General features: G+C 52.1%; 1 protein-coding gene across 1 annotated transcript in view; it reads left to right on the forward strand.

Annotated features, from left to right (window-relative positions):
- Positions 1-6,000, forward strand: part of RAB11FIP5 (RAB11 family interacting protein 5) — a 77,887-nt gene that overhangs the window by 39,439 nt on the left and 32,448 nt on the right. The window lies entirely within an intron of this gene.

Here is a 6,000-nt window from a genome sequence, read left to right on the forward strand (position 1 = left end):
ATTGTGAAAAGTATGCAGGGAGGTGCTTTGCTGCCCCTGGGTATGGGATTTTGGAGCGCATCGATATTTCTGAAGTGTCTTACCCCAGTCTCCCTCCCTGCCCCCTCCCAGTTGTGAATGTCTAATTGCTTTAACTCGTTTGTGACGATCCCTCCCTTCAAACCTGCTACGCTCCTAGCCAAGCACGTGGCACAGTGTCATGGTTGAGCCTCTGATTGTGTTGTGGGCGTGCAAATCCTGTTCCCCACTTCCTCACACTTTTTAAATGATCCCTGCCCACATCTGCATGTCTCTTCTGCTCCATTCGGCTGGCAGGTGTGGACGCCAGGGTCTCCTAATGCATTCGGTTGGTGCTTTGAGTGTGCTGCGGTTAGCCAAATGCGTCTGTTCATTGTGGCCTTTCCCTTGCTCAGTCTTTTGGGAGCTTCTTGTTCACTTGTCCTCACTCAGCCATTCCTAATCCATTCCAGGGAACCTCTCTTTCCTGTGTGCAGAGCCTCACCCAGGAGCACGTTCCTTTCTGATCAATGCATCTTTAGAAAAATAGACCGATCAGAGAGAAAAAAAAGATCCAGGGGCAGCAGTAAAAATGACTGAGAGCTTGGGGAGACCTGTGCAGGAGGAGAGAGTTATGGCTTCTGTCAGAGATTAGACACTGGATTGGTTTTAACTGCATCTGTTTTGAAAGCAGATTTGGTTAAATCTCAGCAGACTTCTTACGGGGACTTTCTGAGGGGTTTAACAAACCTCATTTCTCTTAAATAAATTCCTTATCAGTATCAGCTATGGCACTGGAAGTTACTTTGTAAGGCACGGTCACAGCTATGGCACTGGAAGGCAGGGGTGGTGCACCTGGAAGCATAGTGGCAGATAGGGCAGGGAGCAGGAAGCAGAGCAGCAGACCGGAAAAGGGATGAGGGTGGTACTTGGGGAGGCTGTGGGATAATTTATAGCATGCCTTGGACTCGTAGCTGTAAGGCACTTTGCAAACTTAATGCAGGCTTGATGTCTGCCAGGTTCACAGAACAGCCCATTGAGCCATCCCAGGAGGGAGGGCTGGTTGCTTTGGACCCTAGCCTGAGGGATCAGGGACCAAGAGCTGTGTTGACTGTAGACATGCTTTGGCACAGGTGGAGCAAGGCGCCATAACGGCCCAGCCCTGCCTCTGGCCCTGGCGCAGTCGCTTCAACCCATGGCCTGTAGCTAAGGAAATGTTTTCAGTGCATCATAAAATACAGGGGTGTGAACATTTCTTACTCACGGGAGCCACGACGTGGAGCCACGAGGGCAACAGGTGGGTCAGCTGCTGCATTGAATTAACAGGATAGAGGGGGTTATCACTGAACTCCCTTCCTTGCCCCCGTTGCATAGCGTCTGCAAGAACAGGGCTGGCCAAGTGGTGGCCCCTGGACTAAATGGTTAAATTACGGCCTGCAGCGCTCGTCCGTGTGGCTGCCAGAGCCCAGGGGGTGAAGCTCACTCCCCTGCCTGCCACCAAATGCAGGGCCTTCATTTGCCTTTGGCAACTAAAATCGACAGCAGGATAAACGGGGCTGTGAGCACATCTGGCAGCTGTGCTGGCAAGCTACTGGCTTGCCACCAGAGGTGGCTTGTGCATCCCGTGGGGTGTAGTGAGTTGGATCCCCCCGAGCTACTGTCTGCCAATGCCTCCCTGTTGCTTTTCACCATCCACAAGTGGCCTGGAGCGGTTGTGTCTGCTCGGGAGCGCCCCATCTGCCAGCCCTGGTGCAGACACACGGACTGGTAAAGAACCAGCTCCTCCATCATGAGCTCCGCTGCATGGCCTGGAGGTTTCCTGGGGGTCTCCCCTTCAAGAAGAAAGCCGGTCAGGTTGGGCCGCAAGAACCACTGACATCCCAGACGAGGGCAACGAAATGCCAGGGCCGCAGAGAACTTGAGGACTTTATTTTTGGATGAAGCATGCCGGAGGTCCCTCTCTGTAGGAGGCGGAGGGAGACTTCCTTCCACTCACTCATTGCTTGGGCTGCCGGAGCCGGGGGTGTGATTAGCTGCAACAGCTGCTGTGGATCCAGGTCAGGGTCCAGGCCTTTGGATGCAGAGTGAGACTTGAAATGAAATCCTTTGTTGGCGCCTCTGGTTCTCACGTAAGCCCTGCTCATACGGGGGCCATAGATGAGTGCAGGGCAGCAGGCTGGGGCTGGGTATTCGGGATCTGTTTCTAAGCCACAGGTCAGGAAGGCTGGTGCGTTTGAACTTTGATTTTCCATGCAATGGGGTTCTAGTTTTATCCTAACAAAGCCACTGCCTGAGTGTTCCCCAAGATAAGTCATCATAAATACAAATCCTGTGCATACCTGCTGGGTTTTTGGCTGTTGGCGTGTCGGTCTAAGGACACAGGCATGCCAGGTTCTTTGGCTAGAGGTGATATCTTTTATTAGACCGACTGAGTCGTTGGAAAAAAGTTCTTAGCAAACTTTTGGGTGTGCTTTTTTCCAACTAATAAAAGATATCACCTCTACTCAAACAACCTTGCCTGCCTATGTATACCTGAGCTTTCATGGGTAGAGGTAAGCAGGAAAAGCCTGTGGTGCCTGAGTCCAGGTAAAGTGGGCATGGTATCTCCCTGAGCAGTGCGGGTCGACTGGGCAAATAATCACAGCTACACTCCTTTATTTGGGAAAAGGAGTATGTGCTCTGGTCAGAAAGGGCCTCATCCACCTCCCACAGGAGTCTGTCCTTTGGGGTTGCTGGATAAAGGGGCAGCTTTTCATCCAACCGATGTTCTTACCCAAGAGGAAACATGGCCTTGAATAGTCAAGCTGTGTCTGCACTGCAGTTACCCTGGGCTCATAATCAGGGTTTGCCAACCCTTTCCCCACCCAAATCCGCTTGCCTGGGTTTAGCAGTGCCTTCAGCCTAGACTAGCAAGCTTGATAAGAGGTAGAGCCTGGTCTGCTCTCACTTAGCTTGGTAACCCACCCACGGGGCTGTGAGGATCCACTAAACCACATGTGTGGCTAGTCCTCCCAGGCCTTCCCAAAATGCTGCTCTGCGTGCCTAGGAAGGCAGATACATTCTCCTATAGTTCAGTGGGGAGGCATCATAAAGTGGCTCGTCTTACGGCAGCCTAAAGAATCACTGGATATGCTGCCTGGCATCTTGGTGAGATTACTGTAAGGGGGATTGCAGTGTAGTTGCTCACGTGTTGAGGTAGGGCAGGCTGAGCGCTGAGGCATGGGTGCAACACACTCAAATCTGCATATCTAGTGGAAACCTCGAGAGACTTGGTTTGTAGCAGTCCCAGTTTCGAACCAGGAGCTCCGTTAGAGCTGAGCATCTTGCTCTTCTCCCATGTAACGCCCACAGTCGATGACCTTCTACATTAGTTTTACTTCCAAGCTTAACCAAGAAAAAAGGAGGTCAGCGAGCACAGATTTGCCGTGATATGGTGGCAGGCACTGATCTCAACTCTGCTGGGCAGACTGGCAAAATGCTGGGGAGAAATTAAAATAGATACAGTCAAGGTTGAACCTCCCTTGTGTAGGTCGAGGTGGCCAGTGGCTGGGCCAGCTTTGGAGAAGGGGGGTCTTGTATTGAAGTGGACAGGATTACTTATAGGTAGTCCTGACACCCCTCTTGCATGCTGTGTGGACTACTAAAGGGAGATATGATGAGCCCTGGAGAACCACGGCCAGGGATTTAAATGGCATTACGTCCCCCTGCACATTTCTGTCTTGCCAGCCTGGAAGTAGGCGACTTGCAGATGTCCGGAGAGCTGCAGTGTATTGACCTTTAGCAACTCCCTTTGACCCGTGGCTTCGGATGCCACTCACCTGGAACGAACAAGCAGCTTTGAACATGCTCCATCACATCTCCTCACAGATCATTTCTCAGCCGTGTTCTTCTGACAATGCACAGAACTGGAGGAGAAAATTAATGGGAGCCTCTTAACCAGAGATTCATAAACACATGTGATGATATAGTTGGGGCTGGTCCTGTTCGGAGCAGATGTGACCCCCTGAGGTCCCTTCCAACCCTCATTTTTTATGATTCTTTGTGCTGCCAAAACAGCCTTAACTCTGCCCCTTTGGTGACATCCGCCTGCAGCCTTCAATTCTGCGTTCCTTACCTAGAGCTTTGGTGTGAATCAAAAAAACCCACTTAATTACTGCATGTTTCCTCTACTTTCCTATTTAATTAAAATCAAACCCTTGCTTTACATCTTCTCCAGAGCATTATGCACCTCCTCCGCACTGGATCGTGTCCTGGGGGTCATGCCGCAGAGGTGAGATCAGGGCTACGGCAGAGTCGATAAGCTTTGCCTACACCTGCATTAGTTTCACTGAACAGCTACAGAATCAGCACGTGGTCTGCTGCTGCTGCCTGTGTCTTAATGGCAAAAAGCACCTTGCTTTTAAGGCTTGGGATGTGAATGAAAGCGGCGGTCATCATGTGCAGCGGTAACACGCACAGCAATGGCCATTGCAGTTTTCACTCGGGAGCTGAAGTGCGGGTAACCTTTGGCCTGCAGAAGAGAAGAGCCCGTGTCGTGTCCCGCGGGCTCTGCTTCACCGAGTCAGGTAGTTACTTCCTGCCCTCTTGGACCCCACTGTCGAGGAGGTTTGGGTCTGGTCCTGGAAGCTCTTGCTCCATTCTCTGCAATAAGTAACTACTGGAATCATATTCCCCTGCCTAGCACCGTCTCACTTAGCTGCAGGTCAACGTGACCTGTCTACATGGCATCATAGGAATACAGGAGTGGGGCAGGACCTCCAATCCCCTGCATTCAGGATTCCCCAAAATCACCACTTCAAACCCTCATGCCCAGTTACAAGGCACAGAGCCAGGGACACCAAGATCCACCCTGCGCCCTGCCGCAGGTAACAGCAGGGAAGATGAGGACGCTGCTGGGCTCAGTAGCCGTCCCTGCCAGGTTCCCTGGATTAACCTTTCATGGGTTGAAGGCCTGTAATTAGAAAAGGGTTTTAGTTAAGGATTAATGAGCATGCAGCTGAGCTGGGGTTGGGAGGGATTTGCTTTACTCACCTTTCCTTTCTTCAAGCCACATGGGGAGTTTGCAAAAAGGCTTACCCCCCATGGGGCTTTGGTTTCAAGAGTCTAGGGCAGGGGTGGGCAGTGATTTTGGCTGGAGGACTGCTTAAGGAGTTTAATGAGCTGCCAGGCGCAAGGGTAGCTTTGCCCCTTGGCAAGTGGCTGCCATCTTGGGACCTTTCCGAATGGAAATCCATGCCCACCCCCTCCCCCCAGAAGTACCCCTTCTGGGAGTGGGGAGGAGGGAGAGGATTGCCATCTTGGAACTGGAAAGAAAACTTAAATCATATGTTAAAAATCAAACATCTACTTTTATTTGATTTTTTTTTCAAAAGTTATTTTTGCCCTGATTTACATGCATTTGTATAGCATATATAGAGGGGATCACCTAATAGCTCAAAATAAAGTCTTACTCACTCTTATATATTGTGTTGGGAGGTAGGGATGTGTGTGGTTGGGGAGTATGTGTGCATGTGTGGTGGGGTGTGGGTGGCTGTGTATAGGGATGGGAGTGTGTGTGGGGTATGGGTATGGTGGAGGCTGGGGTTTATGGGTGTGTGTGTGTGTGTGTGTGGGGTGTGGGTATGGTAGATGGGGTATGTATAGGGGAGTGTGGGGTGTGAGTATGGTGGGGTGTGTGGGGAGTTGGTATGTGGGTGGGGGGGTGTGTATAGGGAGGGGGGGTGTGGGTATGGTTGGGGGGGGGTTTGTGGGGGGGGGGGTATAGGGGGGGATGGTGGGGGCATGTGGGGAGAGGTGGGGGGTGGTCCCTGGAGCCAAATGTGGCTGCAGCATGCAGAGCCGGCACAGCCTGGCCCCATAGCATGCAGCTCCCATGCTCTGCCCCACGTGGCAGCAGGGCTGGCCCAGCCCCATAGCGTGTGGCTCCCTGCGCTCCCACCTGAGTCCCCAGCCTCATGTAGCGGCATTGTGCCAGCCAGCCCAGCCTGTCCCCCTAACACGCGG

The sequence above is a fragment of the Alligator sinensis genome, unplaced genomic scaffold, assembly GCF_000455745.1.
Source record: "Alligator sinensis unplaced genomic scaffold, ASM45574v1 scaffold12_1, whole genome shotgun sequence".
Taxonomy (NCBI): Eukaryota; Metazoa; Chordata; order Crocodylia; family Alligatoridae; genus Alligator; species Alligator sinensis.